Here is a 26078-nt window from a genome sequence, read left to right as displayed (position 1 = left end):
ACATTTTAAAGCAAACTTTTCACTGCAAAGGGTGTTTGAGGAAGTTATGAGATGTATATGTATACTCCCACGTCCCAGTTTCATCTCCTGTGATATGTGACCTCCTATTCTGATAGAGCAGAATTAAAGAAAAAAAAAGAGTGGTTTGATTGGGGGGCTTGGATCAGTGTTCACGTCACAGTCCCCTCCCATCAGTACCCGGCCCATGCTGGGGAAGCTAATGATCCAACCAGCAGACCAAATTTGGTGATGAGTCCTGGTCACATGCCACCTGAGGCATGTTGCACATACTCTAAGAAGAGTGTTTTGGTTAAGCAATGTCTAAAATAAATTATTAATAGAAACTACAGATTATTATAAGCAAAAACCTTAATGCCAGGTGAAAAAATTGAAAAAAAAAATCAGGAACTGAAAGAGTAACAGCCAGGACACACCCATTAAGCTAAATTAAGCCCAAGAGTAAGCCAGTGTAGCTCCATTTTCTTAAATCTACACTAACTGAAAATATTGCACCTATATAATGTTGCTGAGTTAACACTACTGTTCAGGCTTTCTTTCACAAATTTAAAACCTTATGGTTGTATTGAGTTGCATGACTGTAATGAATTTCACAAGTAATTATGAATTAATATAATTGTTTCTAACTATATTAAATATTTTTGTCTAAGTTATCAGAGGTCTGTTTCTTACTGAGGACTAGATACCTGTGACATTTCAAGCTGTGAAATTCAGCTATGGTTTTAATTGTGAACAACAAAAAGTGGTGGGTTTTTTTTTGTCATTCATGTACTGGGGACTATAATTATTACATAGTACCATAAGAGTACACTTGGCTCTTGAGTCACAGAAGAAAAGGTCCCTTTTGCAAGGAGATTACAGACTACTATAGAGTGATAATATAGTAAGTAAAGACCTTAAACTATGGAATCTGGAGAACAGTGGTGACCAATTTACAAGCGACAATAGTCTGATTGAAATGCTAGTAAATAAATACAACTATGATATAGTTGGCATCACAGAGACTTGGTGGGGTAATACGCATTACTGGAATATTGGTATAGAAGGGTACAGCTTCCTCAGGAAGGACAGGCAGGGGAAAAAGAGGAGGTGTTGCCTTATATATTAAAAATGTATACTCCTGGACTGAGATTGACATGGAAATAGGAGACAGACTTGTTGAAAGTCTCTGGATAAGGATAAAAGAGGTAAAAAACAAAGGTGATGTCATGACAGGGGCCTACTACAGACCACCTAACCAGGAAGAAGAGGTGGATGAGGCTTTTTTAAAACAACTAACAAAATCATCCAAAGCACAGGACTTGGTGGTGATGGGGGACTTCAACTACTCAGATATCTGTTTGGAAAATAACACAGCAGGGCACAGATTATCCAAGAAGTTCTTGGAATGTAGTGGAAATATTTTTTTATTTCAGAAGGCAGAGAAAGCTACTAGGGGAGAGGCTGTTCTAGATTTGATTTTGACAAATAAGGAGGAACTGGTTGAGAATTTGAAAGTGGAAGGCAGCTTGGGTGAAAGTGATCATGAAATGGTAGAGTTCATGATTCTAAAGAATGGTAGGAAGGAGAACAGCAAAATAAAGAGAATAGATTTCAAGAAGGCAGACTTTAGCAAACTCAGAAAGTTGGTAGGTCAGATCCCATGGGAAGCAAGTCGAAGGGGAAAACAGTTGGCAGTTTTTCAGAGAGACATTATTAAGGGCACAAGAGCAAACTATCCCACTGCGTAGGAAAGATAGGAAGTATGGCAAGAGACCACACTGGTTTAACCAGGAGATTTTCAATGATCTAAAAATCAAGAGTGCTACAAAAAGTGGAAACTGGGTCAAATGACAAAGTATGAATATAAACAAACACAATTATATGGGGACAAAATTAGAAAGGTTGAGGCACAAAACGAGATGAAACCAGCTAGAGACATAAAGGGTAACAAGAAAACATTCGACATATACATTAGAAGCAAGAGGAAGACCAAGGACAAGGTAGGCCCATTACTCAATGAAAGGGAAAAAACAATAACAGAAAATGTGGAAATGGCAGAGGTGCTTAATGATTTATTTGTTTCAGTTTTCACCAAGAAGATTGGGGGTGATTAGACATCTAACATAGTGAATGCTGGTGAAAATAAGGTAGGATCAGAGGCTAAAATAGGGACAGAACAAGGTAAAAATTACTTAGACAAGTCTTCAGGTCACCAGGGCCTGATGAAATTCATCCTAAAATACTCAAGGAGCTGACTGAGGAGATGTCTGAGCCATTATCTTTAAAAAGTCATGGAAGATGGGAGAGATTCCAGAAGACTGGAAAAGGGCAAGTATAGTGCCCATCTACAAAAAGAAAATAAAGACAACATGGAGAATTACAGACCAGTCAGCTTAACTTCTGTACTCGGAAAGATAATGGAGCAAATAATTAAGCAATCAATTTGCAAACAGCTAGAAGATAATAAGGTGATAAATAACAGTCAGCATGGATTTGTCAAGAACAAATTGTGTCAAACCAATCTGGTAGCTTTCTTTGACAGGTTAACAAGCCTTGTGGATAGTGGGGAAGTGGTAGATGTGGTATATCTTGACTTTAGTAAAGCTTTTGGTACTGTCTTGCATGACCTTCTCATAAACAAACTAGGGAAATGCAATCTAGATGGAGCTACTATATGGTGGGTGCATAACTAGTTGGAAAACTGTGCCCAGAGAGTAGTTATCCGTGGTTCACAGTCATGCTGGAAGGGCATAATGAGTGAGGTCCCACAGGGGTCAGTTCTGGGTCCAGTTGTGTTCAATATCTTCATTAATGATTTAAATAATGGCATAGAGTGTACACTTATAATGTTTGCAGATGATACCAAGCTGGGAGGGGTTGCAAGTGCTTTGAAGGATAGAATTATAGTTCAAAATGATCTGGGCAAACTGGAGAAATGGTCTGAAATAAACCAGATGAAATTCAATAAGGACAAATGCAAAGTACTCCATTTAGGAAGGAACAATCAGTTGCACACAGACAACATGGGAAATGACTGCCTATGAAGGAGTACTGCGGAAAGGGATCTGGGGGTGTCATAAATATAAAGGGAAGGGTAAACACCTTTGAAATCCCTCCTGGCTTGAGGAAAAACCCTTTCACCTGTAAAGGGTTAAGAAGCTAGGATAACCTCACTGGCACCTGACCAGAATGACCAATGAGGAGACAAGATACTTTCAAAGCTGGAGGGTGGGGGAGAAACAAAGGGTCTGTGTCTCTCTGTGTGATGCTTTGGCCGGGGACAGAACAGGAATGGAGTCTTAGAACTTAGTTAGTAATCTAGCTAGATATGCGTTAGACTCTGTTTTCTTTAAATGGCTGAGAAAATAAGCTGTGCTGAATGGAATGGATATTCCTGTTTTTGTGTCTTTTTGTAACTTAAAGTTTTGCCTAGAGGGATTCTCTATGTTTTGAATCTAATCACCCTGTAAGGTATTTACCATCCTGATTTTACAGAGGTGATTCTTTTTACTTTTTCTTCTATTAAAATTCTTCTTTTAAGAAACTGAATGTTTTTTCATTGTTCTTAAGATCCAAAGGTTTGGGTCTCTGGTCACCTATGCAAATTAGTGAGGATTTTTATCAAACCTTCCCCAGAAAAAAAAAGGGGGGGGGAGATTTGGGAGGATTCTGGGGAGAAAGATGTTTCCAAACTAACTCTTTCTCAGTAACCGGTGTTAGACATTTGGTGGTGGCAGCGAAAGTCCAAGGGCAAAAGGTAAAATAGTTTGTACCTTGGGGAAGTTTTAACCTAAGCTGATAAAAGTAAGCTTTGGAGGTTTTCGTGCAGGTCCCCACATCTGTACCCTAGCGTTCAGAACGGGGAAGGAACCTTGACAGGGGATCATAGTGGACCACAAGCTAAATATGAGTCAACCATGTAACACTGGTGGGGGAAAAAAGTGAACATCATTCTGGGACATATTAACAGGAATGTTGTAAGCAAGGCACAAGAAGTAATTCTTCCGCTCTACTCCATGGTAATTCAGCCTCAACTGGATTATTGTGTCCAGTTCTGGGCGCCAGATTTCAGGAAAGATGTGGACAAATTGGAGAAAGTCCAGAGAAGAGCAACAAAAATGATTAAAGGTCTAGAAAACATGGCCTATGAGGGAAAATTGAAAAAATTGGGTTTGTTTAATCTGGAAAAGAGAAGACTGAGAGGGGACACAATAACAGTTTTCAAGTTCATAAAAAGTTGTTACAAGGAAGAGGGAGAAAAATTGTTCTTCTTAACCGCTGAGGATAGGACAAGAAGCAATGGGCTTAAATTGCAGCAAGGGAGGTTTAGGTTGCACATTAGGAAAAATTTCCTGTCAGGGTGGTTAAGCACTGGAATAAATTGCCTAGGGAGGTTGTGGAATCTCCATCATTAGAGATTTTTAAGAGCAGGAGTGGTCTAGATCAGGAGTGGTCAAACCCTTCAGGGCTTTGGATCTGGCCTGCGGGATTGTCACCCCTGTGGTGTCCCGGGGTTAAGGCGGGGGGGGGGGGGAAGGCAGAGGGCTCTGTGCGTTGCCCTCACCTGCAGGCACTGCCCCCTGCAGTTCCCATTGGCCAGGAACAGGGAACCACGGCAGGGACGTGGTGCTGGGAGTGGCACGGGGCTAGGGCAGGCAGGGAGCCTGCCTTAGCCCTGTTGCGCACCACAGCCACCCTGGAGCTGTTCCAGGTAAGTGGCGCCAGGCCAGAGCCTGCACCCCAAACCCCTCCTGAACCCAGCACCCCAACCCCCTGCCTTGATCCCCCTGCTGCACCCTGCACTCTTCCTGCTTCCCAACCCCTTGCCCTGAGCCCCCTCCCACACGTTGCACCCCGCCCTGCACCCCACTCCCTATCCTGAGCCCCCCCGCACTTTGCACCCCCTCTTGCACCCCAACCCCCTGCCCTGAGCACCCTCATATGCCCTGCACCCCTACCCCTTGCCCTGAGCCCCTTCCTGCACACTGCACTCCCTCCCATACCCCTGCCCCAGCCCTACATTCACGGCTCTGCTTGTAATTTCCCCACCCAGATGTGGCCCTTGGCCCAAAAAGTTTGCCCACCCTTTGTCTAGATAATACTTAGTCCTGCCATGAGTGCCCTTCCAGTCCTATGATTCTGTGATTTGGAGCACATCAGCAATACCAGGAGAGAGGAGCTGGAGTGTCATTGAGAATCAAAGTCGGGAAAGTAACTAAATTACTTCTCTGTTGGATTGTATTTACTGAGGGACAACCTATCCTAAATTCTCAATTACTGAGGGAAAATCTACACTCATTGCTATATTTGCTTTCCATAAGCCACTGTTAGCATAACTTTTTATGAGTGATGTACTCAAATATTTGGATACTAATATTTGTAACTATCATTACATTTATTAGTATAAATATGGGATATTGCAAATAATATACTATATGTATTTTTTGACTTTTAAAAGAAAACTTTGAGATAATTTAAGCATTATACCCAGATATATAGATACTCTTTCCTTAATCTATGTATTAAATAATATTAACATTAGCTTTAATAAAAAAAATTTAAATATGTCAGTCCCTTCTTTGTCCTGAATGATCTTAATAGTGTAGTAACACAGACTTTTCTAACTTTCCATGTAAATAAAAAGCATTGGATTCTTGTGTCTGGGCTACATTAAAAGAAATTAGGTTTCCCTGCAGTGACATCATGCAATAATCTTTTCATTTTGATTAAGGCATATTATTGTTTGTGGTCCTAGGTTAGATTAAACTGATTTTTAAAGACACATTAGATTTTGTTTAGTTTTTCCTTCTTCATGCTGCCACTGCAGGGCAGATTTAAGGTTGTTTGTAAGTGCCTTTTGAGGCCAGGCAAGGTACTAACAAACTTCAACAGGATTTTATTTTTTAAAGTGGAAACCCCTTTTCCAAGCTGCTGTTGCATCCTCAGTAGCACTCCCTCAGCCTCTTCAACTCCTCCCCCCTCCTTCCTGTTTCCTGTCCTTTCAGACTCCCAACAGCCAGTGCTCCCAATTCTAATAATTACAGGCAACATCTAAACACCACATTCCCTCCTCTCTTAAGAAACTCTCCCAATTACAATAAACATTGTTCTAACCACAGGAACAAATAGGAAACAAGGCACTGCACTGTTGACAGAAATATTACACTAAAAACACTATAGATAATACATAACATAGTCTTTAGTCCAGACAGGTGGTCGTCTGGGTCTGACAGGCCGTCTCTCAAGCCCCGGTTCCAGTGCAATGTCTTGTTGTGTTGATACTACGGTGAAATCATCCAATGCAGACTGGGTGTTGGCATAATCTCCTCTTGGTGCATAGGCAGGTGCAGGATAAGAAGCATTCCATACCCGCCCATCAGAAAGTAGCTGTAAGGTCCCTTCTTCTCTATGATTTTAAGAGGAGCTGTGAATTTATGGTCCCCTTTGTGTAAAATTCCAGGTTTTCGTATTCTTACGAAGGAAACACACTGAAACTTTGGTTCCTTAGCACCCCGCCACCTGTCTGTGAAAGCCTTATACTTTGCTTGGTTCTGTTCAACTGTTTTTCTCACATCATCCTCGGTTGGGGCCTCAGGTCGTGCCTTTAAAAATCCAGTAATGTTCAGTTTAGTATTCATCTGTTTCCCATGCAGTAACTCTGCGGGTGATCGTTGCATTGTGGCATGTGATGTAGCCCGGCATGCTTGCACGAAATCAGTAGTGAAGGTTATCCACAATCGCCCATCCAGTTTAGCTGTTTGCAAACTCTTTCAAACTTCCGTTAAATCATTCGATTTCCCCATTGGCTTGAGGGTAGTATAGGGATAACCTTCTGTGTAAAATGTTCCTCTCTGCTAGAAAAGTTTCAAACTCCAGGGAAGTAGATTGACTACCATTATCTGAAACCAGTTCTTTGGGGTTACCTTCCCTCCTAAAAACTGAAGAGAGGAACTTGATTACTGTAGCAGAAGAGATTTGCAATGTAAACGCTACCTCAGGCCATTTACTGAAATAGTCTATTAAGGTGATGGCATAACGGCAGTCAATTGGAGCAGTATCAAAGGGTCCTACAACGTCAATCGCCACTTTTTCCCATGCAGATTCAGAAAGAGGAACAGGCTGTAATGGAGGGGTACATGTCACTGCTGTCTTATCATGCATTTGGGAAATGACACAGGATTTTATGAGTGCTTCAGTTTGAGAGTCCACTGCTGGCCACCAATACAGATCCTGTAGTCGTCGTTTGGTTCTGACAATTCCTTGATGAGTATCGTGTGCCAGGTATATGAGTTTTGACTGTAATTCTTCTGGCACAAGTAGCCGGTGTGTACCTCGTAGCACACAGCCATCCAGCAAAGAAAGTTCATCCCGAACTCTAAAATAAAGCAGCAAAACTGGGTCAAGGTTTTTAGGGTTACTGGGCCATCTCTTTATCAGAAATTCCCATAGTTTTTGTTGAATTGGACACGCTGAACAAGCAGCTTGAAATTGTCTCTTGTAACTGCAGTGAGAGTGCTTGTAATAAGCACAACTACTACATCCTCATCCTTCGGTGGACCATCTGGTGAAGGCAAAGGCTGGTGAGAAAGGCAATCAGCTACCACATTTTGGTTTCCAGGCTTATATTCCAGTTCATAATTGAAAGAGAGTAGTCGTGCAGACCATCTAGCAATACGATATCCTGCTCTTCCCAGTTCTTTCATGGTGAGCAATGTCATCAAAGGGCTGTGGTCTGTGCGCAACTTGAACGTGCGGCCCCACAGGTAAGTTCTCCATTTTTCAGTAGCCCAGACACAAGCAAGTGCTTCTTTTTTGACTGTAGAATATTTTCTCTCAGCATTACTTAGTGTCCTTGAAGCAAATGCAATAGTCCTCTCTGTGTTGTCCTCATGAAGTTGTGTGAGGACAGCCCCAAGTCCATAATCAGAAGCATCAGTAGTTACAATTGTGGGCAATGCAGGACTGAATAGTGCAAGTACTGGACTATGTACAATCAAGTCTTTCACCGTTTCGAAACTAGCTTGTGCATCCGTTGTCCACACTAAGATTGAACTTCGCTGTAGTAATTCTTGTAACAGTTCAATGACAGATACATAATTGGGAATGAATTTTGCATACCAGGAGGTAAGACCCGAGAAGGAACGTAACGTTTGCAAATCTGTTGGAGGAGGAGCATTTGCAATTGCCAGGATATGAGCCGGATCAGGTTTTAGTCCAGCCTGTGAAATTGTATGCCCCAGAAAGGAGAGTTCAGTTTGTCTAAATTTGCAGTTGGACCTATTGAGCTTGAGGCCTGCTTTGCTGATGCAGTTTAGTACAGACTGCAGGTTATTGTCATGCTCCTCCGAAGTATTTCCAAACACGATAATATTATCCAAATAGCACTGAACTCCATGTTGATTCTTCAAAATCAATGACGTCATTGTTTGGAAGGCACTTGGGTCTGATGCGAGACTGTATGGAACACGTTTAAAATGGAATAGTCCCTCATGTGTAATAAAAATGCTGTGAGGTCTCTGCTATCTTCATGCAATATAATCTGGTGGTATGCGCTCTGCAGCTCAAGAGTAGAAAATATCTTTTCTCCATGGAGTTCTGCAAATACTACTTCTGTGTGAGGAAGAGGATGGCTGTCAATCACAATAGCTTTATTTGGCTCCCTTAAGTCTACACAAGATGAATGCCTCTACCCTTCTTCTGCGTCACTACTATAGATGAAACCCATTCTGAGGAGTTAACCTCTTCAATAATGTCTTCTTGAACAAGTTTTCTAAGTTCCTCTGAAACAGCTTCCCTGACTGAAAATGGTAAGCACTGTAATTTTTGTCGTACAGGCATCACATTATTCCGCATTTTAACTTTATGCGGAAACCCATAAGTACAGCCGAGTTTCTGCTCAACCTGGTGTTGGGTCTCAGCTGAAACTGGTGTGTGTACCGCAAGAGTGCTTTGCTGAGGAAGATCAATTCATCCATTAACTACCCTGAGATTTAAAGCAGCCAGTAAATCTCTGCCAAGGATAGGAGTGCACCTTTGTGGACAATGTAGAACTCTGCAGTTACACAACAATCACCAAAAGTAACTATTGCTGGCAGGCAGCCACGTACTGGAATGTGTTTTTTTCAAATAGCACACCAAGTGAAGCTTGGGTTCAGTAAGAGGCACATCTTCAAAGTAATGCAAATAGATGGAATCAGGTAGTATAGATACTGCTGAGCCAGTGTCCAACATTAGCTGAATAGAGAGCCTGACGGTATGGTGGAAACATTTACCGTGCACTTTATCTGTTCTGGAATATGTGCAGTAGTGATTTTGTCCACGCTCAGCACAGTAACATCTGGTATTGTAACTGCATGCACCTGTTGACTGAACTGGATGCTGCGACATACTTCAGCAAAATGCCCAATCTTTTTACAGTGATTGCACTGAGCTACTTTTGCCGGACATCCTGTGTAGCTTGGGAGGTTTTGTGGGGATCCACAGTGAAAGCATGCTTTTACTGTATTTTGAATTTGCTGATTTGGTGGTTTTTCATTAGTTTTCCTCTTGTAATTGTTTGTCTGCAGCGATAGTGAATTTTTCTGCAAAGAAGTCACAGCTTGGACTGTGCCTTCTGTATCCATGCTCGTTATTTTGGCTTCAGCTGTAGCTGATGCAATCTGGGTAGCAATGGTTATTGCTTTTTCTAGTGTAAGTTGTGGTTCTAGAAGTAAACGTTGTCTTACAAGAAGCATGGTTGTTTTCTCAATGAACTGGTCTCTAATCATCTCATCTGCCATATTCCCAAAGGCACAAGTTACAATCAGACTCCTCAGGGAAGCAATATACTGCATTATAGTCTCCCCTGGTTTCTGCTCACGCTGGTGAAATCTGTAGCGATTAGCTACTACATTCACTTTTGGTACAAAAAAGTTCTTTAATGCACTGAGTGCAGTCTCATATTTATTGTCTGCAAGGGGAAAAGTGTAAAATATACGCTGCCCTTCTGCTCTAAGGCAGTGGATTAGCAGAGCACGCTTTCTTACTTCAGAAATCTCTGTAGCACTGATTGCAAGCAGATAAGTCTCAAACATATGGATCCAGGCAGTAAAAGCAATTGGAGACTCACCTGGACTTTGTAGAAAGGGTGCAGGTGGGTTCAGAGGCAGAAGATACATCCTCGTCCCCAAAATGTTGTTGTAGCCAGGCAAGGTACTAACAAACTTCAACAGGACTTTATTTTTAAAGTGGAAACCTCTTTTCCAAGTTGGTGTTGCACCCTCAGTAGCTCTCCCTCAGCATCTTCAACTCCTCCCCCTCCTTCCTGTTTCCTGTCCTTTCAGACTCCCAACAGCCAGTGTTCCCAATTCTAATAATTACAAGCGACATCTTAACACCACACCTTTCCATACCTTAACGTGGATTTCTGGTAAATTTAACCTTAACTCTGAATTTCTTTGGCTTATAATGCTTGGTATTGGGATAATTGTAACATCTCTGCACTGTATTTTACTCTAACTTATTAATATATGCACTCAACCTTAACACTGTTAATTAAAAATTCCTAGATTAAAAACTATTTCATGCATGAACAGTAAACAAGAAACCAAAAGAGAATGTTACCATATGATATTTCTAAAGATTTGAAAATATGAGGTATCACTTAAATATTTTTTTAAAATTTCTTTTATGGCCATATTTACCAGTATGCACTGGCTGCTTTCAAGCCACGCTGGAGCAATGCAAAGCAGCCGTTGCATTCTAGCCAATCAACTGTATTTACAGCTGTCTTGCATCATCAAATTAGCTGTTTTCAACCATGAAGTATGTCCTGTATCTGTATTTTTGTCTTCATATAAAACACAATCCTTTGCTTGTGAATGTGTCTACTTATGGAAACTGAGTGATTGGAAATTAGCTAACCCTTTGTGACCTGGGACAGATTTCCAATTAGGCACAGTAGGTAATTCCTTGGGATGCCAGCGTTCTAGGGGCGCCTAAAATCTCACAGTTTACCGCTCCTGGGTTTTGGCAGGGGGCGTGGCTGGCTGAGGGGAGACTGCCCCATGCAGCTCTGCTGGAACCTGCCAGCAGGGAACAGTGTTGTCATACTGCTTGCTCGCTTAGCCAGGCAGACACAGTCACTTCCTAGAGGGGCTGGTAAGTGCAGGTGGGGTGCAGGGTGCAGGAGAGTGGGTCTCTGGGTGGGCTTGGGGAGGGGTTCTGGGCAGAGAGGGGGTAGGCGGCACTGGGCAGTGAGGGAGGTCTGTGTGTGTTGGGGCGCTAGGCAGTGAGGGGTCTGTGTGGGGCACTTGGCAGTTGTGGTGGTAGGGCTGGACGCCTAAAAGTTTAGTGGCGGGGTACCCCAGCCACCGTGGCAGTTCGGAGCTCTGAGCTCCTGTGGGCAGTGAGGGTACTCTGCAGCTCCCGGCTGCCGCTGGGCAGCGAGAGCCCCCAGAGCTCCAAGCCACCACGGGCAGTGGGGCACCCCACAGCTACTGGCCACTGCTGGGAGGTGAAGGGCTCCACAGTTCTGTGCTGCCACGGATGGCGGGAGGGGGCCCTGCAGCTCCTGGGGGGCCCCTGCAGCTCCGAGCCACAGGTGGCAGGGGACCTTACCTGCTACATATGTGATTGTTTTAATTACATGTATTTTTGTTGTTGTGTTAAATTTTTAAATTATTGTTCATATTTTCCATAAAAAATGAAAAGAAAATATAAAGGTCAGCTGTAGGCGGGGGGCAGGGCAGTGCTGAAGGTGCTGTGCCTAGGAGCGTGCAAGGTGTAAATCCAGCCCTGTTTATCACTGATTTTAGAAAAAGAGCACAAACAGATTATCCACAACAAGAGAGTGAGTGAGTGAAGTACAGGCGAATTAGGGTTATCACAATATCACTACAAAGTGCTAATATTGGTAGAATTTTAATGGTAGGTATAACAGGAATTTAGAAAAAAAGATCTCCACATATATGTAGTTACCTCTTTCCTGGAGTTTGGTACTACTAATAAAGAAATGATCAATCAGATAGTAATAGTCAGCTCAGGAGCTGCTGGGGTTCCTATCTCAGGACAGCTCAGCCCCTATTATAGATTCTCTTACCAGAAAGCCATTGCTATCTTTTCAGACAGTCTAAATAGAAGCAGGTAGATGAAATCCCTTTGTGGCACTCTCTTAACTGCATTTTGTTATCTGATCCATCTTGACTGTTTGCTATATTTGACTTTGCAATTGCGCACTGCTGTTTTGCTTTCTATGCTTATTTAGAAACAGAAATTGTTGGTAATTCCTTTTTTAAAATGAAATATGTGCTCCAAAGATGTACTAGATTGTTAGCCCTAGAAACTGAAGCCTTTAAATTAAACAGAAAATTTCTAGCAAGCACTGCCATATTACATGCTTCTCTACATTGCTTCACCAATAAAAACCAAAACTCTGTTTTGGATGAGAGGGTAGTTCTGTATCTATTTTGCCTCTGTCCTTGGCTGTTCTCTTAAGATTAGCAGTTACTGTCTGTGTTGATAGTTTGTGTGATGAGGACATGTATTCACTAGGCAGTGGCTTGGAACCACCAACCCCTTTTACAAATATATAAACTGTCATTCACAGATAATACAATTAAACAATTTTGTAGAGCTGTGCAACAGTTTTGTATGTATCCTTTGAAATTTCAGGTTAAGTCTTAGATTCTGCCCTTTTCAAGAAAAAAAGCACTGAAGCCGAATGTTGGTAGAACTCTCTGTGCTTTAAGAGCAATGGAATTTAGATTGTATGACTTAACAGAGAGACTTTGAATCTGTGTTTCATGCTCTAACTGTGAACAGGCTGTGCTTCTAGCATATGCTATTTGCATTTTTGTCTGTACAATGTGCCTTGTTCAGGCTGTCCAATCCACAACATGATTCCTAATAATTTATTTATCAAATCATTAGGGCTGTCAATTAATTGCCGTTAACTCAAGCGATTAACTCAAAACAAATTAACTTGATAAATTAATTGCAATTAATGGCAGTTTTAATTGCACTGTTAAATAATAGAATACCAATTTAAATTTATTATAATATTTTTTGTTGTTTTTCTACATTTTCAAATATATTGATTTCAGTTACCACACAGAATACAAAGTGTACAGGGCTCACTTTATTATTTTTTATTACAAATATTTGCACTGTAAAAAAGATACACAAAAGAAATAGTATTTTCCAGTTCACCTCATGCAAGTACTGTAGTACAATCTCTTTATTGTGAAAGTAACTTACAAATGTAGATTTGTTTGTTATGTGACTGTACTGAAAAACAAAACAATGTAAAACTTTACAGCCTACAAGTCCACTCAGTCCTGCTTCTTGTTCAGCCAATTCATAGATATTAAGGTCAGAAGGGACCATTATGGTCATCTCAGACAAAGAAGTTGGTTTATATTTATGGGAGATAATGCTGCCCACTACTTATTTATAATGTCACCTGAAAGGGAGAGCAGGTGTTCACATGGCACTGTTGTAGCCGGCATTGCAAGGAATTTTCGTGCCAGATATGCTAAACATTCACATGCCTCTTCATGCTTCAACTACCATTCCAGAGGACATGCTTCCATGATGATGACAGGTTCTGCCCAATAACTATCCAAAGCAGTGCAGTCTGATGCATGTTCATTTTCATCATCTGAGTCAGATGCCACTAACAGAAGGTTGATTTTCTTTTTTGGTGGTTCGGGTTTTGTGGTTTCCGAATTGGAGTGTTGCTCTTTTAAGACTTCTGATAGCATGTTCAATATCTCATCACTCTCAGATTTTGGAAGGCATTTCAGATTCTGAGCAGGAGACATACAATTTGGCCCCAGGGTGTTCAGTCACAAACTTAATTAATGCATTATATTTTTAATGAGCGTAATCAGCATTGAAGCAGATCTCTGGAATGGTGACTGAAGCATTAAGGGGCATACAAATGTTTAGCATATATAGCATGTAAATACCTTGCAATGCTGGCTACAGAAGTGCCAAGTGAACTCCTGTTCTCACTTCCAAGTGACATTGTAAATAACTAGTGGGCAGCATTATCTCCCGTAAATGCAAACTAACTTGTTTGTCTTAGCAATTGGCTGAACAAGAAGTAGGACTGAGTGGACTTGTAGGCTCTAAAGTTTTACTTGTTTTGTTTTTGTGTGCAGTTATGTAAACTATAATTCTACATTTGTAAATTGCACTTTCACGATAAAGAGATTGCACTACAGTACTTGTACGAGGTGAATTGTATTATTACGAGGTGAATTGTATTGTATTGTACTATTTCTTTTGTTTTTTACAGTGCAAATATTTGTAATAAAAATAATAATATAAAGTGAGCACTTTACACTTTGTATTCTGTGTGGTAATTGAAATCAATATATTTGAAAATGTAGAAAATCATCCAAAAATACTTATAATAAATTTAAATGGGTTTTCTAATATTAACAGTGCGATCTAAACTGCCATTAATCATGATTTTTTAAATCCCGTGATTAATCATGATTCATTTTTTTAAAATCGTTTGACAGCCCTACAAATCATCCTGTAGTGAGTGTGGTTGGCATTATGGACCTAGTCCTGCCATGAGTGAAATATTGAATTAGGCCAAGTCTTATTAACCTCAGCTGGTAATGAGGATTTCTGCATCTTGCAGGATTGGGCCCCTTGTGAGAAATACAGTCTTTTTCTGAAATATCATAGTCCAACTATCTTATTCAATACATAACCAAGAAATATAATACATGCTGCATCCATAATAAATGTTCTTGTCCTACTGATGATTGTTACAATCACAAAATATGTATAAACTGCATCACTTGTTGCATAAAGAGGCTTCATTCTGTTATGTTTTGAAATATCTAACAATGTGAGTAATATGTAATTTATATGAGTAACTTGCTTTAAATTAGACATGTGGCCACACATCCTCCCCTTGTGCCCCCTTATGGTAGGGCACAGTGCAGCACAGACCTGCCTGTTTCACTCCTGGTCTTCCACTGCTCAGCCTCCAGCATTTTCCACAGTGAGGTAACTTTGCCCTTCCAGGGCATGAAAAGTCCAGAATAAACACACAGAAATGTAATCCTTCTTTCAGGAAGGCCCCAATAAGCAGCAGTCATCCCCACTTCTTAGTCCCAGCCTGTCTTCTCTCCTAGAATGAAAACTCAAAGTCTGCTCTTCTTCCCTGGCAACTGAGATAGGCACTTGTTTTTTAAGCTCCTCTCTTGAAGCCTGACAACCACATCAGGACTCACAGGTGAGAGTGGTTGGGCCCCCAGTAGGTATGATAATAAACATATCTTTAGAAGTTGCTGTAAAAGAGAGAAATCTGTTACATATAGAATAAGGATCAGTTTTATCTAGTCTTTGGTTTATGAACTTCAAATTTTCCACTGTCATTAAGCCACATGATGTCTCTGTATACTAGCTTTGATGTTGGGAGCCCTCATTTAGATGAAAGATGTGTAAAGCCTCATATAAGGACGCTCAACTGTCAGTTATTTCACTGAAAGTCAGCAGTAAATTTTGATTGGCAGTTTGGTTCCATAGTCACTTGTTTTATATGATAGCATTAGAAATATTTTGCTAAATCTGCCCAATTTTGACCAAGCAATATGATTTTTATTTGGCAGGCGATGCTCCATCCAAACCAGAAAGACTGGCAGATCTGAGAGGCTGACATTTTCCACAGAATGTCAGAAGGGTACCAACAGTTAAATATAGAGGCTAAAGTAGTGATTTTGGATGCTTCAATTTTTGGCTGTTTAACTTGAAAGACTTGAATAGGGCCTGATTTTCAAAGTGTGGGAGTTCAACACTTCTTGAAGATCGGGTACCTATAAAGTGTCTCTGGTTGGGCACCTAAAATACTAGCCACTTTAGAAAATGTTGACAGTCCCTAATAATATACCCTATTCCAAATTCTCTTAATCTGCAGTATGAGGATACAATTAGACCTTACATAAATTTGCCTTTCCAAATTCCTGCTTAAAATGATATTTTGATAGGCCTAAAACAAACAATCATTCCTGAATATAATGTTCCATGTGGCTGTAGCTGTATGTTTAGTGTTAAAACATATTACAAATGTAAAAGCAGTAACATTAATGTGTGAAAAACTTACTTGTGACATTTCATCTAAAACTTTTTGGGATTATGAAATAAGAGATGATTTTTTTACTGGTTTTTGCTGCCTCCCAAATTATATAGTTGAGGTTGATTTATATATCCTTCTGTTAGGAGTAATGTAGTTAGTGCTTATGAATGAGTGAAACTGAAGAGAATTAGGATTTATATTTTGTCATTAGGTGTTGGTGGTATAAATAAATTGGGGTATAACTTCACTGGGCCTTTAAAGATGGAGGTGTGCCTTCATACTGGTTTCAGAAGTTACCCTTTCATTCCTATTTGATGAAGGCAGCTGTGTTTTCATGATTGCTTTTATTTTAGAGACGTTAGCACATATAAAAGCTGTGATTGCTTGAAAGCTCTGGAGGATGAAATCCTCAATTTAAGCACAGAAAAGATTCAGAGCTAGCAGTTATAGTGTGAATTTTCTCAAATCTTTCTACAGATGTGACTTGGCCTCTAAGGGAGAGAGGGCATTTTAGATTCATCATCTGGCCTCTGAATTCTGTTATATAAGGGTGCCAGTTATAGTTGTGGGGGGTTTATTTCAATGTTTTTCATTTGTCTGTCTTGCCATATTACCTTAATATTTGAGTTCCTTAGAAATTAACATAAATTCCAACACTCTACCCCTGGACCCAGAATTCTTCTTTGTCTTGATCCCACTGAATTATTAAGCTTCCATTTATAAATAGCTTATAAAGGGGTTAATAAATAAATTATAAATTTTAATAAATGGTTAGTCAACTGTTAGACTCCAATAGGTCCATAGGTAGCTTATAACCATCTGTGACATCCTGTCCTGGTTTGCTTATAACCATCTATAACGCTTACTAATCATGTCTCTCTCATGCTTATAATAGCTATTAATCATTTATAAACCTTTTATAAACTGTTTATAAATGGAACTTAATAATAAAGTGTGACTGCCTTCTCTCATCTCTTCCCATGAGGAGCGGATTTTTAAAAAAATCCTTATTATACTAGCAAAATTATTGCAGAGAGATGGATCTTGCGTTATGTCTATTGGCAACTAGACAGAGACTCACTTCACAGAGGAGAGCAGGCTTTGAGAGCCGTCGGGTGATGGTGGTAGCAACAAATTGTTGCCAATCTGTCTTAGATTTGAACTCATAAAACAGAGGAGCAAAGCAGCCTGTTACCAATCTGTTGAACAATTTAGTTGTGGTTTTCTAGAAAGATTAGGTCAATAGTGTTTGATGTAACCCAGGTGGATCCAAAAACATTCTAAAACACTGTCCAATCAGATTAGTTTAGTGTCTATTACTGAGGGAAATACTTTATAGAAAGATATTTAAAAATAAGTTTAGACTTGCAAGTAACTTTCTCACCAGTAAATTTTTTTATTTTTTAATTTTTATTTCATCCTATTGTGCTTAGAGTGAGTGGTGAAAGATGAGTGGTCAGCCAGAGGGAGAAGAGCGTCATACAGCCCCCAGAATAGCAACAGCAGTAAATATGGTCATGCTGTTCCTCCACTCAGATAGACCCAGATCACATTTACAGCACCCATTGGGTCCATTGGCTACCAGACATTCAGGAGCTTTGATGAAACGTTTACAAATGTAACTGCAGTTAAGAAGACCTTATTCCAGCATCAAACAAGCTGACATCAACCAAAAGGAGGAGACATGATAATGGGCCACAGTGTGCAGGCATCATACAGTCTATGGGGAGAAAAAAATTAAATCACCAGCTGGTTCAATGCTTCAGGATATTAATTGTGTTCTTGTTCCACTCACATCTACATAGGAACTTGCTGTTATTTGTAGCTGACTCATGGCCACTGAAGCACACAGGTTTTGCATAATGGGAAAGGTGGACTGCAAAATGATTCTCCCTGTGACTGTCTTATGTTTTATATAATGCCTATCACAGTGGTATCAAAGTGCCTCACATAATGAAGGAGCAGAAAAGCCCAGACTGAAAAGGTGTTTTTTTTTCCACTGTTCTCTCATATATTTAAAAATATCTCATGACAGAAGACATAATATTCTGCATTATCAGTGGCACACACGCTGTCTGAGAAGGGGTGCTCATGCTAGTCCAACTGTCTGGGAAAACCCTGTTTACTTCTCAGATTTAGAAAAAAGGGGATCTTTTTCAAGGATCCAAAAGTGACGTCTTACTTCTGTATACAAAACTCTGCTCATCATTTTCATGTGATTCCCCCAAACTGACTCTGCTGTTAACTAATTTCCATGCTTTGCTTACCTGAGACTATAATGTGTAAGTCAAATTCTGCCCTCATTTACACACTATCTAGCTCCTCTGAACTGTAGACTATTGCACGTAGTAAATCTGGGCATTTTTTGCCCTGTAGCTCTATGCCTGTCTTCATAATTTGAAAAGCTGGTTTCAGTTCTTTTGCAGCGTCTCTGCTTTGTTGGTTTCTTCTTCCCACCCACTATGTCACTTGGAGTGTTACTGGAGTAGGTTTGTTATTTCAGACACATACCAACGCCTGCTGCACTCATTTCTCCCCTACAGTCTTGCACAGGGCACAGAGTCAACTTCATACTTTCATTTGTATCAGTTACACACATAGGATCTAAATTCATCCCTTCCTCTATATAGCCTAATATTTTCTGTCAGATGATAACTCAATATATACTAAATAGTAATTCTGTTTGCTTTTTCACTATAATTTTCAATTTGTTTTGGTGGAATCAATATATTTCTCTCCTTATGGAAACCTTGCTGAGACACACATGATAAAGGAACTGTGTTTTCAGAGTAGCAGTCCAATGACGCTATTTAGTTAAGAAAAAATCATGCCATCATGTTGCAGTTCGTGCCAAAAGAACATAGACAACTATTCAGTGCCCAGTATCCACTGCTGCCCAAAACCTTATCTTGTCCTATTTATACTTTCACAACTGAGAACTTGTTTAAGAGCTGGGTGAATATTGTATTTGCATTTTTAAAACAAACAAATTTGCTCCAGCGTTGACTATGTTCCTATTGTGTTTATTCGCAGAAAACACATTTTAAATTCAGATGTGAATTGACTTCTGCTGGAAGTACGTGTGTGCACTCATCCAATCAGGACTAAGCAACACAGCTCAAATTTCAAATGTTGACTCCTAAATGCTTGCAGAGAACTACTTATGATCAATAAATATACTCAAAAAAGATTAATATACAATAGAATCATTTTGAATAAGGGACCACACTGAGGATATGTCTACACTACGAAATTAGGTCGATTTTATAGAAGATGATTTTTAGAAGTCGATTTTATACAGTTGATTGTGTATGTCCCCACTAAGTGCATTAAGTCGGCGGAGTGCGTCCTCAGTACCATGGCTAGGATCGACTTACGAAGCGGTGCACTGTGGGTAGCTATCCAACAGTTCTCACAGTCTCCGCTGCCCATTGGTATTCTGGGTTAAGCTCCCAGTGCCTGATGGGGCAAAAGCATTGTCGAGGGTGGTTTTGGATACATGTCGTCAGTCGCCACTCCCTCCCTCTGTGAAATCAAAGGCAGACAATCTTTTCGCGCCTTTTTTCTTGGGTTACTCATGCAGACGCCGTAACACAGCAAGCACGGAGCCCGCTCAGCTCACCGCTGCTGTTGTGAGCATTGTAAACACCTCGCACATTGTCCTGGAGTATGTGCAGAACCGGGCTAAGAGACACCAGCACAAGGACGATTGTGATGAGGACATGGATACAGACGTTCCTGAAAGCACGGGCTGTGGCAATTGGAACATCATGGCGGCACTGGGGCTGGTTGATACAGTGGAACACCAATTCTGGGCCCGGCAAACAAGCACAGACTGGTGAGACCGCATAGTGTTGCAGGTATAGGATGATTCACAGTGGCTGCGAAACTTTCACATGTGTAAGGCCACTTTCCTTGAACTTTGTGAGTTGCTTTCCCCTGCCCTGAAGCGCAGGAATACCAAGATGAGAAGTGAGTGGCAATAGCCCTGTGGAAGCTTGCAACGCCTGATTGCTACCGGTCAGTCGGGAATCAATTTGGAGTGGGCAAGTCTACTGTGGGGACTGCTATGATCCAAGTAGCCAATGCAATCACTGACGTTCTGTTATCAAGGGGAGTGACTTCATGCCAGAGCGTTCACTTTCTGCTTTCCTGTACTCTGACATTGTTTGCCTCCACGCATTCTGCTGAGGTCTTTCAGTGCGGGAGGACTGTATGAGCTCTGAGAACATTTCGTCGTGAGTGCGGTTTTTTTCGCCTTCTTATCTGCGCTAGCCTCTGGGACGGAGATGATAGGGGGAGCGGTGGAACATTTGCAGCTGCGGGAGGGAAAAAGAAGGAGAGTAGTATTTAAAAAGACACATTTTAGAGAACAATGGGTAGAATCTTTCATGGTGAACCAAGCTGTTAACATTACATAGCACATGTACTTTCGGTACAAGATCGCATTTTGCCTCTTATATTGAGGGCCTGCTGGTTTGGTGTGAGAGATCACACATGCAGGGCTGGGCAACAGAATTCAGCTTGCAGGCAGCCATGGTAAGCCACAGTCTTTCGGCTTCTTCAACCGTCGTAACATGTGGGAATGGTTTCAAACAGCAGCACCCTCCTTTCCCATACCAAGCACCCGTTGGGTTGGCCATTTAAAAGGAGGGGCTGCAGTTTTTGGGTTAATGTGCAGCACAAACCCAACTAACACCCCCCCCACCCGCAATTCTCTGGGATGATCACTTTCCTGAGGATGAAACAGAGAGATAAAGAACAGATATTGCTTGAATGCCAGCAAACACCAGGACCATACACTGCCATGCTTTGTTATGCAATGATTCCAGACTATGTGCTACTGGCCTGGCGTGGTGAAGTGTCCTACCTTAGAGGACGGAATAAGGCTGCCCTCCCCAGAAACCTTTTGCAAAGGCTTTGGGAGTACTTCCAGGAGAACTTCATGGAGATGTCCCTGGAGGAGTTCTGCTCCATCCCCAAACACATTAACAGACTTTTCTGGTAGCTGTACTGGCCGCGAATGCATCCCAAGTCTTCAGTGCAAATTAATCATTAAACATGCTTGCTTTTAAACCATGTATTATATTTACAAAGGTACACTCACCAGAGGTGCCTTCTCCAGCTTCATGGTCCAGGAGCCCACCTTGGGAGGGTTGTGAGGGTATCGGCTCCAGGGTGATAAACAGTTCCTGGCTGTCGGGGAGAACGGTTTCTCTGCTTGCCTGCTGTTTGCTATCCTCTTCCTCATCCCCCAAATCCTCACCTCTGTTGCATGAGACTCCCCCCTTGCAGGTGTTCATGGACAGGGGTGGGGTAGTGGTAAGGGCCCCCCCTTAGAATTGCATGCAGCTCATGATAGAAGCGGCATGTCTGGGGCTCTGATCAGGAGTGGCCGTTTGCCTCTTTGGTTTTTTGGTAGGCTTGCCTGAGCTCCTTAATTTTCACGTGGCACTGCTGTAGGTCCCTGTTGTAGCCTCTGTCCATCGTGCCCTTGGAGATTTTTGCAAATATTTTGGCATTTCATCTTTTGGAACAGAGTTCTGATAGCATGGATTCGTCTCCCCATACAGCGATCAGATCCAGTACCTCCCTTTCAGTCCATGCTGGAGCTCTTTTGCGATGGATTCGTCTCCCCATACAGCGATCAGATCCAGTACCTCCTGTTCAGTCCATGCTGGAGCTCTTTTGCGATTCTGGAACTGCATAGTCACCTGTGCTGATGAGCTCACCACGCTGGCCAAACAGGAAATGAAATTCAAAAGTTCCTGGTGCTTTTCCTGTGTACCTTGCTAGTGCATCTGAATTGAAGGCGCTGTCCAGAGCGGTCACAATGGAGCATTCTGGGATAGCTTCCTGAGGCGAATAATGTCGAATTGCATCTACACTACCCCAAAATTCAACCCTGCGATGTTGATTTCAGCACTAATCCCTTCGTCGGGGAGGAGTACAGAAATCGATTTTAAGAGCCCTTTAAGTCGACAAAAATGGCTTTGTCGTGTGGGCAGGTGTAGGGTTAAATCGATCTAACGCTGCTAAATTCGACCTAAACTCGTAGTGTAGACCAGGGCTGAGTGAGTGGGGTACACCGTCTCTCCCAAGGGTGAGCACTGCTACTTTTCCACATCTTCATGAGGCACCAATCCTTTTGCATCTCTCCTTGCTCCTCTGGTTGTTCCTCAAATGCTTGGTTTGTGTTTGTACCTAGCCCTTGTGTGGTGGGAGGCAGAAACCTCCTGGTAACTTTTCTTCTGCACCTTGCCCCCTCCAGTCGCACAAAAAGAAGGGATATTATGGTCCTATATGTGATAAGAGAACCAGAAAGGAGAAGAGGGAGGGGGAAGGCACAGCAAAGGGAGAGGGACAAAGCTAAGGGATGGAACAAACAATGGAGGCATAAGAGAGGACAGAGGTGGAGAACATGATTGAGATGAGAAGAAAGCATGGGGAGTGTGTGGAAAAGATGAGATGAGGAGGTTAGTGGGAACAAAAAGCGAGGTAGTGTGGCGTGGTGGAGAGTCTGCATTAGACCACGATTCAAGAGACCTGGATTTTAATCCCAGTTCTGCCACTTGTGTGCGGCATAACTTTGGGCAAACTTTTGTTTGTCTCATCTATTTCGATTGTAAATGAGCTCTCATTATGTGTTTGTACCGTGCATAACACAATGGGGCCTGTAGTGCTATTTTAATGTTCATAATAATAAGAGACCAGATTAAAAAACAGGAAGAACACAAGACAGGGAGTAGGGACAGAAGAAATTAAGAGTTGGGAAAAATTCATCCTGTCATAAGGATAGAAAAGCCTGTCTAATGAGGAGTTGATTTGACATCATGTAATTCAGGAATAATAGGGAAGGATAAACTCTTCAGAACTATTTTTGTTTCTAGCTAGTCGTGACATCTGAGTTTCTTAGTTTTATTTGACATTGATCTACTACATTTTTAAATGCTATTTTTAACAAGTGCCAGATTCACTTTTTAGTGAAATCAATGGGTTTTTTCCCACTGACTTCAACTGGAATTAAGACAGGCCTTAAGGATCTCATCTAAATCGGAGTCCTCCCACTGACTTCAGTGGGCTTTGGGTCAAACACTAAAGGAGTTTCTCTATTAGTACTCAGTAGCAAGCTCTTATTCCAACTGCAAGCCAAGAAGGAAACATGGTCCCTTGCACACTTACTGTTATTTTTACTATGGCAGTGCCCTAGTGGGGCCAGGCAGTGTGCAAATGTAATAAGACATTCCTTATCCCAAAGAGCTTACACATGAAGTATAAGATGAGAGGCAACAGGTAGATACAACAAAAAAAAAAAAGTGGGGAGCACAGAGTAACTAAGATGATTGTATAATAAGTATAATAAGCGATAGTCAAATTCACTTGAAATTCACCTGAAAACACTTAAGCACACATTTAGTTTTCCTCATGTGAGTTGTCCCATTGAAATTAATGTGAGTAAATTTAAATAGGGGCATCAGTGTTTGCAAAACTGAGCCTTAGGTCTCAGTACATTTTTTTTCCTTCTTGTTCTTCACTAAAAGAAGGATCAAGCCCCCTAGCTAGTGTATTACATATGCACACTGAAGCAATGTGATAGGTGCATTTTTAAAAACAAACAAACGAAAATCGTTATGTTCTGAAGTGAGACATGGATTAAGATTCCAACTAGTTAGCTTTGGGTTTGATCGCATGTGTTGGTTGCAACAGTCTGGAGGCATAGTTGGGATAAAAGATTATTTGCGGAGATAAGAGTGGTAGATCACATAAAGTCTGAATAATAATGCCTGAATTTTAAGATTTGTAGTAGAGCCCTTGGACCTCAGTCAGCTGATCTATTTTACATGTGATTTGAAATCTGAAATTTGATTGATAACATTAGGACAGTTGAATGTTTCATTTTTAATAAGCATCAGAAAAGTAGGGAAGTTTGGGGCTCCTAGTAATTTTTTAAATAAAATGTTGTTTAGATTTTTATTAGTAGTATCTTCATAGTCGCAGAGGAGAAATTCAATTTTTAAAGAATTGTTGAAAATATTGACATTAGAAATTCCTTTGTGTAGGAAAGGGGAGGGATTGTGCATTTGGAGAATGTAGGACAGAGTTCTGAACAGTAACTGTCTGAGGGGAATTGAATATGATACTGTAAGTAACTCAGTAAGTAAGAGAGATAGTTCAGTTTAGTGAAACACATGCATGTATGTATTGGGTTGGGTGCAAAATAGTAATTCAGTACTCTACACTTTTATACAAGATTTCTTCCAAGTATTTTCCAAAGGCGATACAAGGGTCATGTAGTTTAGCCTGCCTACACTGTTTTACACATGGGTAAACTGAAGCACAGATAGGCTGAATTGTAGTTATACTTTGATGTGTGACTGTTAAAATGTTATATGCAGTGTTGTTATACCCATATTGGTAATGTAAGGGTCCATGTTTCTTGTCTCTCACTAGTTTTCAGTATGAATTCGTTAAGTTTACAGTCAAAGGATATCTATTCTGTCAACACTGCAATCTCTCCCTGGGATCTGAAAGTCATGCTGTGTTCTCTCTGGCTCATGCGTCATCACCAGTAATACAGACTCTGCAACTGGAACTTAGTCAATAGGTGTTGATGATGAGTGATCCAGAATAGAATCCAGCTTGTTTTCCTATAGCTGTATTAGCTACTGCATCATTAGTAATTCAGATTCTGCAACTGGAACTGAATCAACAATTCAGCTAATGATGTATGAGTCAGAATAGAATCCAGCTAATTTTCCTGTACCTGTATTGGCTCGGCAGTTCTGTCTGGTGTGAAAAAGTAGCTAAAGCTTATTTTTATCTGTAAAATAATCATATCTGACTCTGAATACACATGGGAACTGATCTGCTGAGTAAGAAATTGCTATTTTTACATAGAGTGATCACTCTTCTGACTATACGTATTCTGGCCAAATCACAAAGCAAGTGGCAGAATTGGAGGGGGGGGATATTGATTTCCAGCCTCTGATCTTAATTTCTACAGAATATTACTCCCTTGTTAATTTAGTTTTGACTTTACTTACACTGCTTATACTGTGTATGTATTGTGACAGGGTCAGGCCAGATGGCTACAGGAGACTGATAGAAGGCAGATATATTAGCCCCAGGTTAAGTAGGTCCCTTTTCTCTGGGTAAGGTAACAGGGAAGGTTCCAGAACAATCAGGAACTTTCTGGAAACAATTAAGGCAGACATGCTGATTAGAACACCTGCAGCCAATCAAGAAGCTGCTAGACTCAATTAAGGCAGGCTAATCAGGGCACCTGGGTTTAAAAAGGAGCTCACTTCAGTTTGTGGTGCATGTGAGGAGCTGGGAGCAAGAGGCGTGAGGAGCCGAGAGTGAGAAGGCGTACTACTGGAAGACTGGGAAGTACATGCGTTATCAGACATCAGGAGGAAGGTCCTGTGGTGAGAATAAAGAAGGTGTTGGGAGGAGTCCATGGGGAAGTAGCCCAGGGAGTTGTAGCTGTCACGCAGCTGTTACAGGAGCCACTGTAGACAGCTGCAATCCACAGGGCCCTGGGCTGGAACCCGGAGTAGAGGGCGGTCCCGGGTTCCTCCCATCCCTCCATCCCCTCAACTCCCTACTTGATACCGGAGGAGTTGACCTGGACGGTAGGTTCCACCAGAGAGGAACGTCTCTGGCCTGTTCCCCGATCCACTAGGTGGATCAGCAGAGACTGCAAGGATTGTTCTTCTTTCTTTTCCCCATGCTGGCCAGTGATGAGGCTAACTGAGTGAACGGCAGGTTTGAGCCATGAAAGTGGCCAAACTGAGGGCTGCCGTGAACCTCTGAGCGAGCAAATCTGCCAATAAGCGCAGGACCCACCAGGGCAGAGGAGGAACTTTGTCACAGTATATGTATAAAAATTAATATTATTTTCACTACAGATTTTATGTAAAAACTACTAATAAAGAATTTTGTTTAGACATTAATTTTTATAATTCTCACAAACAATTCAATTGTGGAGCCAGTAGGG

At 41.3% G+C, this 26078-nt stretch overlaps 1 protein-coding gene and 1 long non-coding RNA gene across 7 annotated transcripts in view; one reads left to right on the top strand and one right to left on the bottom strand.

The window, feature by feature from the left end:
- The window catches only part of GDAP1 (ganglioside induced differentiation associated protein 1), a 54551-nt gene that overhangs the window by 1101 nt on the left and 27372 nt on the right, over positions 1-26078 (top strand). The gene's annotated exons all lie outside the window — the stretch shown is intronic.
- Positions 17071-22547, bottom strand: LOC140906603 (uncharacterized). The gene is made up of 2 exons (XR_012157164.1): positions 21186-22547; positions 17071-20397 (listed from the first exon to the last, which is right to left on the bottom strand). It is a non-coding gene; the product is annotated as an uncharacterized lncRNA (long non-coding RNA).

Source organism: Lepidochelys kempii, chromosome 2 (assembly GCF_965140265.1).
Source record: "Lepidochelys kempii isolate rLepKem1 chromosome 2, rLepKem1.hap2, whole genome shotgun sequence".
Classification (NCBI taxonomy): domain Eukaryota; kingdom Metazoa; phylum Chordata; order Testudines; family Cheloniidae; genus Lepidochelys; species Lepidochelys kempii.
This window is presented reverse-complemented; position numbering and strand designations above follow the sequence as displayed.